The sequence below is a fragment of the Cuculus canorus genome, chromosome 4 (assembly GCF_017976375.1).
Source record: "Cuculus canorus isolate bCucCan1 chromosome 4, bCucCan1.pri, whole genome shotgun sequence".
Lineage (NCBI taxonomy): Eukaryota > Metazoa > Chordata > Aves > Cuculiformes > Cuculidae > Cuculus > Cuculus canorus.
In genome coordinates this window covers 48,697,494-48,711,988 of record NC_071404.1, presented here as the reverse complement: position 1 = coordinate 48,711,988, position 14,495 = coordinate 48,697,494, and the positions used below count along the sequence as shown (strand labels likewise).

Genomic DNA, 14,495 nt, shown 5'->3' with positions numbered 1-14,495 from the left:
AACTTGCAACTCTTACTTCTGCTTCATTTCAGAGCCATCTGCTGAAGCCTCTGTGTTCAGCAAACTGCCATCAGTGTCCAGGCCCTCCAGATAATCCCAAGCTGTTACTGACGTAGTGTCAATGGGGAGAGGAACTTGCATGACCCACAAGTGAAATTTGTTCACTGACAAAAACTGCGAGCTTGTACGTCACACCTCAGTGTTGGAGGCTTTAAAAGCTAAATTACAATTCAGGTAATACCGGTATTGTTTGTTATTAAACCACCTTGTGCTTTGATTCAGTCAGAAAGCAGGAAAGAAATTACATGCACACAAAACTCACAAGATCCTTACCATGCACAAAATATTGATACAACATGTTGCCAGTAAGTTGGCAAGACTGTGCGTGTTATTTAGATTTAGCATCAAATCTACTTTTGGTACTAAGCGTGATGAAGCTGACGGGCTTTGGGATGTTATTTTTTATGGTTTTACAGGTTTAACACCCAAGTCCCAGATCAGGAGAAGACATTGTAAGGACACCAGCAAGATACAGCTGAAGTCTCATGGAAATTTGCTGCTGAGCCTGACGAGAAAATTAAGTACTGCAAGCAGTAGTTTCTTACCTCATGCAATGATCTCAGTGACCGGACTCTGGTAAGTTTACAACTTTGTCTCCTGTTGTAGCCCTTTACAGAGGTTCCCAATAATTAAATTGTGGCAAAGATGTAAATTCAGCAGCGGAATAGCTGCTCTAACATTTGAGCAAGACCCAATATAACCTTGAAAGCTGCTGGCGTGGTCAGGCAATTAATGATTAAAATGCCATGTGTTTTGACCAGCATAATGTCCTGTGTCAATGAAAAAGCTTACATACTGTTAAACTGCTCCTCAGCTGAGCATTCTATCTTAAAAGTAGCTTCCTAGTGTGTCCACAACACTCACAGCACCAGATCACTACTGGAAAACAGAAAAAAAGTAAAGGCAAGGAAGCCACAGGGGATTTTGACCTGCAGGGAAAGATGCCCATGAAAATCTCTATACTCTAATGAGTGGTGCTTATTGCTCTTGCACTTAGGGGTTTGCAGTATTTTTCATAATCAACCCCCGACAAGTGGGGCAGGGAGGGCAGATTGCCACAATTGCAAACAAATTTTCAGTTGTCTCTCCAGTGGGCAACTGCAGAGATACAAAACTAGCGCTGGAAGCAGGATTTAGCTCACATAGTTTATCAGGGAGCAAAGAGAAAGGAGGGGAAAAGAAGACAAATGGCATTAAATAAAGCTCTGGAGGCAACTAATGAATGTGGATTGACACCGCACCTGGCTCAGGACTAAGGCTATGCAATGGAATAACAGAAAACTGAAAAATCCAGAGAAATGGCAACCAGCCACACATAATTTTGTTTTATAAAAAGAAATACCATTTGGTCTATAGATGTATCTCAGTGAGAAGTAGGAATGAAAATCTGTCTTTAAAATGGCTTGTGAGAATGGACAGCATAGTTGGCTGTTTTATACCAATCTGCCTTTCTTGCTGATATCTGTAAATACTAGTGCATAGTTTTTTTAATTCTTATTTGTTTTGTTCTGCCATTATTATATCTCCATCATTACCAACAAATGTGGAGTTATCCATCTCGAACAAAAAATGTATATTCTAAATCATGTTTCTTTCTCTAGTGTCATGTGATTATTAACTCAGATAAATGAATTCAAGCTAATCGTGGTCCATTAGCAGTCTGCTAGGGAATGACAGAAAATTACTCTCCACCCTTTCTAAAGATGTTTTGAGACGTACAGAATGAGAACATCAAATAGTAATTCACCCTTCTGAGTGATAATACCGGCCATTACAGCACCTGCTCTCACACTTTTATCCATGAGTCAGAACCACAGATTGCCACAGCTTTTCCCAGTGATTTACAGGGAGAGGTGTTTTGGGGAAAATGCTTCTTAATTATTATGAAATGAGTCATATTGTGTCTGTCAGCTCTTCAGAACTGGTATGAATTTCTTTCACTGCCTGCCAAATTTATTTTACTGCTGACCATAGATAGATATTAACTACAGCTGGCCCACATGTTGATGCCCAGAAGCAGAGCCTTCAGTAAAATTCCACAGATATATCTTTTAAGAGTAATATTCCATGATTTAGCTGATAATTCTGGTAGACAATATGGAAAGGATTACATCTCATTTGGGTTTAGAAACAGGAGCTCCACACAGCTTGTGAAAGTAGGAGAGTAAGTCTGTAGTCATCAGATACAAACATGTAATGAACATGCGGACTGAGTAAAAACTGTTTTGAGACACTTGGGTCTTAGTTTAGATGAGTATTTGAGATGCCTCTTATTCGAATTGTGGTGCAGAATTTTTGTTAATTTCTGGTACCTGAGGGAGGTTATTGTTTAGTGATATCGGTATGTGTCTAGATTTCCTTCTGAGCAATCAACAACCTTTTAAAAATTGAAAGTGAATGTTTGCCTACAGTGAATAGATTTCTTGGCCTATTTATTTCCCTTCTGTTCTTTCTTTTGGAATATATCTTTTCCATACATATTTTCATTTTAGATGTACAAATATAGATGGTATATATAGAGACTAACAGCGTATGGTTATATACTTAGCAAAATCCTAAGATCTGAAAAGCAAGAACAAATTGTAAACCTAAGACATCAGATTCCTATTCCCATCTCCTGATTTTTCATGTATCTTAAAGAGCCCCCAGGGCTCTGCGCAATGAATTTTGCATACTTTCTGACGTGAACTTTCCTGTCAGGAGTCACCAACCTTGTAGTAATTTCTTTGTTGGGGATCAAAGATGCTGTGAGAGACTTCCTATGAGCCCTACCCAGCCTCCATAGATATTGCTGAAAGTGCATTTATAATTTAAGCTAATGTTGAAATAGATAAATAATTTGGCATAAACTGCTAATTTTCCACACTACCAAAACCCACCACCATCTTTTGCAAAATTTGATCCATACCCCCTGACGTTTTCTCATATCCCCAAACGTGGGTAGGAGGAAAGAGATAGTTTTGTCTCAAAAGTTTGTGTCTAACTTACAGATTACATGCAAATCAGCTGCTGGCCCAACAGAGCTATGCTCTTTGTTATTGCAGAAAAACAGTTATGCTATTCCTTATAAAAGCACACGTATTTCAGTCATGGCCATGTCTAGCACAGATATTTAGAGGAAAAAAACAAACCAGGAATAAAATTGTTCCCTGTAACTAAGCTACCAGGTCTTGGGTCCTCTGGTGTCTAAATCAAGGACTAATCCACAGGGCCATAAGCTGCCTTCTGCACCCCAAGTCTCTCCTTCAGGCTGTCCTTTCCGTTGAAAGAGGACACATGCATGGGTGCCATTCCTACTTGCAGTTTGCACCTGTGTCTGGTGTGTTTCTCAGGTTCCCATAGTTTGGATTTCCTCCAGGTGACCTGGAGGTGTTGGACCATCCAGCTGACAGATTGCATCCTAATTCTTTCACCTACTCCCAGGAACAGGCTCCAAATCTGAGACTCCAAATCCAGAAGATGGATATTATTTTGTTGGTGTCATCATTAGAGCTGGCTCCAAACTTTAATAAATTTAGTGAAAAAGTCCTATCACTGTAGGGGCTTTGGATAAACATTTAAAGCATATAAAAGCATAAGTTAACAACAGTCTTCAAATGGACGGGCTTGCAAGCGAGCACATTTTATAGGGCATTCCTTTTCTCTCCTACATATAAACAGTGGGCTGAACATATCAATTTATTTTAGCCTCTGGCAAAAGGTCAATAGCTATTCTCTTTCATTTAATGGAAAGAAAGCATGAAGAAGCACTATGATTTAGAGCTTCTATATCTGCACTAGATTAATTATAGCAAAAATGATCAAATCCTCAAGTTCGCAGGAAGCATTCACTTCAAGGAGAAATCATTTCTCTTTCTATTTTTTTTAATGCAGTTGTGCTAACACATATTTTTAACAAAGCTTTTTTTTGATAACAGCAACGTTTAAGTGATAAAACCAACTGAAGCTGTGCCAATTTAGCATAGGATGAAAACTCAGTATTTTCAGAGGGGAATTATTGAAAATGTAAATTGTTGTGTCCAATATGGTACCTCAGGTGCTGAAACTTCCAGATTTTCAGCAACTTCTGAAGATGTTGAATAGCACTGATTTTTTAATTATTATTTTATTTTTAATCTGTTGGGGAGAGCAAGAAAGACTGTAGCCAACTGGCTGCTGCGTTGTTGAGGTGGATCAGAAAGACGTATTGTGCAATCGAATTCCTTGTCGATGCAGAATTACCAAGAAGCATTCATTAATGGCACTTTAGATTTCTGTCACTATGTAATTCCTACATCCTGCCTAATGCCTGAATAAGTAATGAACATGGTAAGTCTTTCTGTTTAATTACTATATACAAAATGCAACACCAAGAGAAGTTAAGACAATTCTGCTATAGGATGCAGTAGGGAAGTATGCACAGTGAAACTTCCTCAAGAAGGGGAAGGAGGTGAATTTGAGCTTCTGGCAGCCGGAAGAGTAAGGTGTCACAGGAGGATCATCATACTGCCTTAATATAAAGCTTACGTGCCAGTTTGTACACCAGAGACTAAGGAGATGAAAATGAAACTTCTAGTTTTGAATTCAGGGCACCTCACTACTCTGCACTTCAGAGTCCTTATTACACTGGGATTTCACCAGTGAAAACCCTGATCTGCAGAAACTTTACATACCTCCAGAAAGCATGTGGCAAACATGCAGGAGAATGAAGAGTTAACTTTTCAACTTTACAGTGGGCCTTTAGGCAGTACTAAAGCTTCTGAATTCTTTTGTAGTTATAGTCCTTCATTAAATATTATTAGTGCATTAGAAATGGTTTCTTATTCATATTAGAATAGCAGAAATATTATTATAATTTATTTAGGGAAGCTACAGCCCTTACTACTAAACGCTGTCTGCCACTCTGTGTTTAATATTAAGGTCTTCAAACTGGCGCCTCACCTCTGCCTACCGTAGGAGGATGTAAGATAAAATCTTTAATGAGGTGGTTTTAAAACAGGGATACCAAACAAGGAAGGTAAATACATGTACTTTTCTAATGAAATGAGTAAGGCAACCTCTTTTTCATTTTAAAAAAAAACATCAAAAGAAAAGCTCACAATCAATAATTCTACCCTGGGAGGAAAGAGAGGCAGAGATTAATATGATATTCTGTTGGTACATGCCTGTGTATATGAATGGGAGAGGAATTACTTCCCATGATGAAGCTGGACAAAATTATATATCTCTACACAAAGTGACATGAAAAAAAAAAAATGTCCTTCTAATTCAATGAAGTTGTTTTGCCGCAGTAGACTGTACATTCCTAAATAACATCCTAGTAATATTTCTCTGTAATCTAGTTCACATTCTTCTTCCGTAATGTTTATCCTTGCATATTTCCTTGTATATCAGATTTGTTTGTTTATTTTCTTATACAGATTCTGAGGAAAGATTCACATTTCTGAGCACTTCTGAAATAAATATCCAATGTCATTGTAAAGGGTACCATTTTCACAGCCTCTATAAGGTGGAAAAAAAAACCTATGTGTCTGTAATTTCTCCTTTTCTACTATTCTTACAGTTTCCTGCTTTTTAAGGGCTGTGAGCTGAATCTTATATAGAGAAAGAGAAGATCATAGTGCAGGGTACTTTATTACCTGAATATGGGTCCTAAGATTGTTGTGCCAGCAAGGAATAGGAACATTGGTTCTGCTTCATGCCTTGCAGTACTCCTGCATCTCCCAGAGGTGCGGAGATTCTAGCCAGATTGGCATAAATTAATTAAGTTTTCTAAACTGTGTTGTGGTCTTAGAGTAAAACATCAGCTGGAGTATGTCTTTATTTCCATGGAACACATCCAGAGAGCTCAGGACCAGGCAATCACCTTTGTCTTCCAGTGTCAGTTGGCTACCAGGGACAGTGGTGATTCATCACCTACTGAGCACAAAGACAGGCTGTACAGAAACCAAGATATGTATCTGATGCGTGTCCCATAGAGTAATTACTCTCCCTGTCAGGGTGACATAGTTCCTCTTCAGTTCGTATTTTACCCTTGTTGTCATTCTTGTTGATCTTTCCCAGTCAGTGCGAATTCAGTATTGTATTAGTGAAATGTGAGGAAAACAGCTGAGTTAAATCTTCTCCAATTCTTTGCACCAGCCACTCTTCTTTTAGCAGGTTGTTTGTAAGCACTGTTAACGCAGAAAACAGGCTCACAGCTGTAAGGTAGCTCTTGAGTCAAGCCTGCTTAAATTTTACTATGTTTCCACACTGTTTCCTTCCTTCCCAAGAAAGCAAAATAAAATATTTGTGTTGGTCTGCCTTAAACAATTTTGTTTTCTGCATGGAATATTTCAAAACACTTTCCGTCCAGGTAATAGACTTGAAAACTGCTGACCATTGGCTGCTCTGCCACGAAGCACATGTGCACCTAAGTTTAAGCATGCATTTAAGCATTTTGCAGGATCAGGTGTGGAGTTAGCAGCATTTTGCCATACCAAGGATAACAAAGTCTCCAGTCCACAGAAAGAATATATTTAGGAAATTCACTCAAAAGCAGTTAGAGGAATCAGATGTTAGTTGGATGACCATACAATTCATTAAGATTCAGAGGGTTGATCTGTATTTAAGAAGCAGCCATAGGTGTTTCCCCAGATAGCAGAAGGTTTTATCCTGAGTGCTAATAGCAAAGAAGACCTTTGTTGAGTTTTGCATCTCTCTCCACATCTTTGCAAGTGTTCATAGCAGAGTGCAGTTCTGAAGTCTTGGCTGTTTCAGATTAAACAGGAGCAGCTACTTACTGACGTTTTTATAGATACAGGTTTTCCAAAAGGGTGAGGACCCATTGAGACTACCAGAAAGAGAAGCACGAATTTTCCTCTCCTCTTCACAAAAAGATGTAAGTCACCTCAGAGCTCTCAAAAAAAATGCTCTGTTCTCTTTCTCCTTCTGTCTTTCTCTTGCTTTCAAACCCACCCGATGCTATCAAAAAATAATTCTAATATAAGTACATAAGAATGGCTGTCATCAATCATTTCTGGATTTTGCATATTCCTTTCACGGATTTTTTTGCTACCTCCTGTTAGAACAGGAGCTGAGATGGAAATGGATAATAAAGTTTCTCTGACTACATAAATATCCTGGCGACCCATTGGAGAGTATATAAAATCTTGTTGAATTGTAGGGGTCAAAACTAATTCAGGAATACAAAAAAGCTACTTTCTTTATAACCTGGAATTTATTTGCTTGCTCAAAAAAAAAATGGTTAGGAAACAGGGCTGTCATTTCAGGACATTGAAAGCATCAAATGTATGGTGAAAATAATTAATTTTGATGTTTGTGACCTGGAAGGAATTGTGTAGCATATATACTCATATTTAGCATTCAGTTTTATGTTCAGTTCTTCAGCACAGTAACACAAAAATGTTATGACTGACTTCTAATGCTGTAAGTCAAAAAAAGACAAGCTAATAAATTATTTTAATATCTATCCATCTGGGCTCCTCAGTGCCCACCTAAGTAAGGAAAATAATAATGTAGTTATAATTGCACTGAACTAAAAAGCAATCTCTAAAAACCGTTGCCACTTCACAGGCTTATTTTCTACTATAGTATCTAGGAATGGCACATTATCAAAAATAAAACAAATTCAAATAATCTGTTGATTTGTCAAGGAGTAAAGGGAACAGAAGATTATATTAGATGTCTACAGTGTCTGAAGTGGCTTGCTTTATCCACACTAGTAGGGAAGGGATCCCTGCACAAGAATTATAATAAAATATGCTGGATTTTTTTTGTTCTCTGAGAACCTGCCTGTTAACCTAGAACACTAGCCCAGGACAAGCCAAAGGTAAAAATCTGCCTAGCGCAACCATTTTCTTTGAAGTGTGTAAAACCAGCAACAGTAGTTTTCCATGTTCCTTGTCACAGCGATAGAATCATGTGAAATATCAGGAGAGATGAGAACTTTTGTCCTACATAGATACATGATTTAAATATCAGAGCAATACACTTTGGCTGCACATTGCCTCTTCCTGCAGGTTCACAGGCATGTTTTCTCTGAATCCTGTGCAAACCCTGTCATTACCCTCACATGCACCTGTATTGTTAAACAAGTGAGATTCTGACAGGTGATTAAGGGGACCTTTCCGTAGAGTCACAAAATTAAAAACCTCAGACTTGGCTGATGGTTTCTGACTAAAGGATTATGCGCGAGTGCTTATATGTGATTTTGCCACAAGTCAGAATCCGGTTATCTGAGAGGCTTCTCAGAGACTGGTACTCACAGGGTTAATACGTGTGGTCACCAAATGGGATGGCCAGCAGCCACTTGCAGCAAAGCCAGTCAGAGAGACAATTTTGCAACGGTGGAGGCAGTAAGTAGGTTAATTCCAGTGACGGATTAAAACAAATTCAGAATTGCCTTGATAAATTCACTGCTGTGTTAGCGCTTAAATACTTATGACCAGTTAACAATTGGATAGAAAGTAAGTAACAGTAAAGAGTCGAGTTAGTAGCTATTTTCCCGGGGAAATATCTGACAGTCAGAGGCACAATTCTTACCACGACATTTCTTCTCGGTGGAGGAAGGAAGGTCTGTGCCCGTTGACCCATCCATCAGGTAAAGTGGTCATTTTTAATTCCCCAACCTAAAGTGTTTTCAGGTATCAATTTCGAAAACCTTTCAACACCTCTTGGTGAGGTGAGGACTAAGTCAATTAGTATGTGTTGATTGGACCTTGACAAAGCCACGTGTACCATCAGAAGCAGGGACTTGTCCATTTGCGACACATGGAGCTTACCCCAGGTGCCACTTAGTTGATACGAATGTCAGGCCACCACACAACCTACCTGTTTTACCAGATGTATTGTCCATTGCCTGCTGCTCCATTTGCCAGCCGTTCTCTTTTGCAAAATTCAAGCCTATTTTGTCATTCACAGGGCCTAATAAATCTATTATACCACAGCATCTAACAAGTGAGTAGTGAGTGAAATTACTCCCCTAACCTAGCATCTTGGCATCTTTGATGTACTGAGTGCTGAGCAGTTCAGTGATAGAAATCCAGTGGTCTGGATTTACTGGAACGTGGTCAGAGCTAAGGCTGCAGAAGCTCTTAGGGAGTTAAATAGTTATGAATAACTACTGCCCAACCTGAGAACTGGAAAGCATGTTGATATTCTGGCATATAGCCTTTTGGGGTTTCCTAAATAAAGACATTTAAATGGGTGCTGATTCTTAGACAGCTAGGGTCTACTCATTTCAGGATATCTTACCTGATCTGGTCTACCATACTCTAGTATATGAATACTAATACCAACATATGTCTCTAATATACTTGCACAACGTAAAAGGTGGTTTATGTCCTTTGAAAATATCACTTTTTCTGGAGATTCTTGCATCATTCTTGAAAGAGGCTGAGAAGCTTTTTAAAATATCTTCCACCAAAGGTGTATTTACTCAGTTCTAAATTTATCCAGCTGTCATACAATTAAGAAAACTTCAAAATGCCTCACAGAAATAGTTTTGTAATCCTAAACTTCAAGCTTAACTACACTTACTTGAAAAAATGTGTCACAAGTGTGTCTTTGAGCAATTTCAAAGGCATATTCTATGATTAATTTTTGTTAAGATGTTAGCAGCATCTCTATGGGCTGAGCACTCTGAAGCACTATCAACAAAACGTGTAAGCACCAGAGAGCAAAGCCTGGCCTTTCCAGTCTAGTCTATCCCACTGCTATTCCTAGTTTTTCAATCATCATGAGTTCACCATCACGTCTTCTATTTCCTTTGAGAGTTGTTACCAAGTGGATGCTCCTTACTAGGAACTGGAAACAAAGAGTCTATCATCTAAGTGTGTTTACTTTAGAGATAAGATAAGGTTGGACAATAAAAAAAAAAATCAGTTTGAAATGCTGTGAGTATCCTCAGACAGCAGGAAAGCAGCTGATATTAATGATGTTCTTTTTACAGCACCATTTCTCAGAGGATCCAATCTCTAATTGACTACCGGAAAGTGTGCGTATACACATATCAAAGAGTATTGTGGTAGTACTTTATCCTCTCTTCCTGCATTCATTACCCAGTTCGCCCTGACTTGCACCTCAAGCTGACTGTGGGTGCAGGGCATGAATTTTTATTTTAAAATTGCTTTTCTTGTTCTTCAACTGTTCACAGAATGCTGTAAATAAGCAAAATTCCCCACCCAAGCGCTTTAAAATCTTGACTGAAATGTTTAAACACTGCTGTTTTGGCTGCATTCCTGGTCTATGATGTGAAACTGCCATACAATATGCAAACGCACTGCTGTCTGAGAAGAAATGAAATGCATTAGGAAGAGCAAGAGGGAATTCTCTTAGACCTTAATTGCTCAGTCAGAAGCATTAGCTCAGCTTGATCTGGCAATGCGTAAGTTAGGCAAGAAGACCTTACTGTAGCTAGAGTAAAAGAAATGTGGAAGAATAAAAGAAACCTGTGCTATCATATGCCCATTATAGCTCATGTCTCCCTATATCAAACCTACCACTCTACGTCAATCTTTTGAAAGTGCCAAATAGAGTTATCCTGTTTCACTTAGGTCTGGCTGACCAACTTTCCATTAAGGTCAATCACAAAATTAATAAAATCATTATTGGTTACCAGATTGTGTCAACTACACATTGGTGGGAAGACAGACATTGGAGCTGTGAAGAGATGACTTGGCCACAGAGCTAGTAGAGTCTCAAGTACTGCAGTGAAAACACACTGGGAACACCTGACAGGCTGCAACTTCTTTAAAACCTTCTTGGGCAAGCATCCTGAAACCTTTCATTCTCACTACACTGATCATTTCAACTGGTGGTGGTGTCAAATGGGTAGGGTTTCCAGGTGCATAGTGCTAGGGCACGAACCTTCGTGTTGGTAGAGAGACCTCCTGCCTCTACTCTGCGCTACCAGGATGTGAGAAGCTGAGCCAAGGATGGTGCACAGTGAGCCTGGTTCACTCTTCTACCAAAGCACCAGGCAAAGAAGGTGCCTTTGTAGGTACCTGTGTAAGGGCTGACTGTTAATGACAAGATCACCATCTACTGGTATGTGAAAACACCACAGCGTAGGTGCCTGTTATCCTGTAGTATGTCTTCCCCACATTATGTCTCTCTTTAGACCTGTTTAGACCCATGTGACATGTCAACCAGCAAAAGCTGGGCTCTTGTGCTGTGTCTCGGGAGCTAGCAGAGATCCCTGGTATCATCTTCTGCTTGCTAGAAGGTCAGACTTGGTTCAGCAGCTCACAGTGCAAAAAGTCCATGAAATTAATAATTAATGATTTTGAGGTTTCCGTCTTGTTTAAAGACTTGGCTCTCAGACAATAATCACTATATAAAAAAAATGACAGGCACACACTCAGAATGAAACAGATAGCTTGGAAATTATCTGATAAAATTTTAAATGTCTGAAAGAGAAGCAGTCATTTTGAGGAGCTCAAATGTGCCTGGAACCTAACTGCAATCCATTCTTTGTTTTAGGAGTATACTCTGCAGCTAAGGTAGCCTTGACTGTAGCATTTAGATTTCTTTCCAGAGATCTCAATGTGGTGAAGTGATGTAACTTAATCAAAGGGAAAAGCTCTCTGTGCAGTATTCTGTGCTAGCTGTTTTCCCTACCGCAAGCACACCACTCTATTTATGGGTCAGCAATTTTACATTACTTTTCATCTAGGTAGATGCCCATAGCCAGCTTACCTTCTCTACAGGAATCCAGGGACACTCAGCACGTTTGAAAATTAGGCCACTCTACTTTCCCTGTCATTGAATGTTTAATCAGAATTGCTTGAGTGGATTCCTAGAACTTCCCTGAGCTTACAGAAAGATGGAAAAATAAAAAGAGAGAGGAAATTCTCCGTATTTAAAGATGCTGCAAGTGTTACTACCTAACACTTTGCAATTTTAGTGAGTTATCCCACTAGAGAATTGCTGAATATGGAGAAGATGTGAAATTCCCTCTCTGCTCTGCTCTCATGAGATCCCACCTGGAGGATTGTGTCCATTTCTGGAGTTCCCAAAATAAAAAGGATGTGGAACTGTTGGAATGGGTCCAGAGGAGGACTACAAAGATGATCAGAGGGCTGGAGCACCTCTGCTATGAGGACAGTTAAAACTGATGTTCCTGAGTCAGAGGTGAATCTCACTTGGCGTCTGATCTGACTCTCATAACTAAAATATCAAAGAAAGTCACATTCTTTCATACATTTATCCTCACAATGAACCTTTGAGATACGAGACAATTTCCTTGTCTTATGGATCTGTGCCACAGTGAGGTTAAGATACTTCTCACATTTAGTAGACAGGAGCCTGCTATGGATTTACCCTATCACAGTGTCCTAATAACTTAGTGGACTGGATATACCCACCCTAATTAAAGCATTTGAACATCCTTCTGCACAAAATTACTCAGGCATCCCTGAGAGATACAACTCCCCATGGAGAGAGAAACAAATTGCTTTTTTACATCTCTGAACTGTCATCACGCCGCTATCCTTGTACTCCACTATCCTTGACACCTTGGCTTAGGACACCAGGAATGCTATGCCTTTCTCTCACAAATTCTAACAACACAGGAGAGGGGAAAGTTTCCCTTTATAACATCAACAATTTGTTCTTCTTGGGAGAACCATAACCTCCAAATACAATTCAAGCAGTTTTAGAACAGCAGATACCTTCCAATTTATCATCAGAGGACAAATACTTTCAGGTAAACCCTAATTTACACAGCCCTCTGCAAAGCCAACAGAAGAGAATGTTACATGCAGATTTTCTATTTTACAGTGACACCTGCAGTGTTAGGAGGAAAATGCCACTTGCAAGAGGAGTGTTGTTCAGCTGTTCCACGTTAGGACACGTGCTGATGAACTTTGAGGGCAGGCTGTGAAGCACTACAGCACTCAGTAAGACTTGGAAGATACTTTCCAAAGAGCACAGATGCAACACAAACTCATCAACAGGTTTGATTAAAAGTAAGTGCTAATTGTTCAGTGTTGCTAAGTCAGCCAGGATTTCTTCTCCACTCCCCACTGCAGAGTGAAATCACATCCATTTTTGATGCAGTGCTAGCTTCCAAAGCCTTTCTTGAATTTCACCCTTCATGTCTTTAATTATAATGGCTAAATATGAGTTCTGTGTCTTTAAAAAAGGTGGTGTTTGAAAGGCAGTTCGAGAAAACAAGCAGCTATAGCAAACCCACAGTACAGTTCATCTTCTGTGTTGCAGAATTTAGATTGAGAGACTGGGTTATCTGTATACATTCCAAGTATAAATTGTTGGGAATTCCACACATTGTTTTGATATCTCTGGTGATCTTTCTGAAAGTTTTCAAATTTTAAAAAAATAGCAGTTCTCTCATCTTCTTGGTATGTTTTTTTTTTAGCCAAATTCAGCCCTGAGCTCTAACGTGTAGTTGCTGGCAGCTCTTGTCATAAAAGAAAACCAGAACTGAGTTGGTTCCTGGAAGGAAAGATTTTATTGCTAAGATTGTGACAAACTGTTTCCCTCCACAGACAGGTATATTCCAGAATATGTTTATATGTTTTCCACCATTCATGTTGAAACTGCTGTGCTGCTGTAGTTAACCTCATAAGATAAATGCAACTGCCGCCAAAAAATGTTGCATGCTACACTCTCACTAATACTATTTTTAGTTATATTCACCTATTCATTCTACAGGTTTAACCATCAGTGTGAACATTACCAGACACACAACTCATAAAAAGATTCAGCGTTATCCGGTAGTAGCCAGACTTCAGCAAGCCATAGATGTTTAAGGGTAGTGACTGCCGGTAGTAATGACAAGTTCCTCTAAGGAAAGTGCATAGTTTTTAAAAGATGTGTGAACAAAACTACTTACATGTTCAAAGGAGCGGGTAATCTAGCTTCCCAGAAAGAGTTTATGGCTACATTTCATGCTTGTTAAAATGCACTCTTAAAGACTCAGTGCCTGTCTTCCAATTTCCCTGCTTACATATATGTCATAAAAAGATTTTTGTGCACAGAAGTAGAAATATATATATGGACATATATACAGGAAAGGAAATGTAGGAGTGAGGGGTTCTTACCCCTAGTGTTGGTATTCCTCTTGGAAGTGGAAGAATAAAGCCAGGGTTAAAAGAAAAGGACTGGTATTGAGAAAACCTAAGATCAGACCCTACATAGCTATAATATACTAAAGAAATAAGCATATATTTGCAGATCTTCACCTCTCACTATGCTCATGTTCCTGTTTCTGATGGGAGGGTAATCTATCGCACACGGATGTCTCAGGTGAAGCACTCTGCAATTTTGGAAAGAAAAAGTTCTGCCTCCATATCTGCAACTGCACCAAGGCCATAGGAAAGTCTCAGATTTGAGCAGAGGCACATATTTCCAGCCACACTAGCAATTTCTTAAACAAATTATTTTGTTTATATTGTCTTGTTGCTTTCCACCTTTTTCTCTTTAGATCACTT

At 39.1% G+C, this 14,495-nt stretch overlaps 1 protein-coding gene across 2 annotated transcripts in view; it reads left to right on the top strand.

The window, feature by feature from the left end:
* The first annotated feature begins 254 nt into the window (after positions 1 to 254).
* GPRIN3 (GPRIN family member 3) overlaps positions 255 to 14,495 on the top strand; it is a 95,966-nt gene continuing 81,725 nt past the window's right edge. For both annotated transcript variants that reach the window (XM_054065913.1, XM_054065912.1), the window contains exons 1-2: positions 255 to 365; positions 477 to 636. The gene's annotated coding sequence lies outside the window, so the exon portion shown is untranslated. The remainder of the gene's footprint in view (positions 366 to 476; positions 637 to 14,495) is intronic.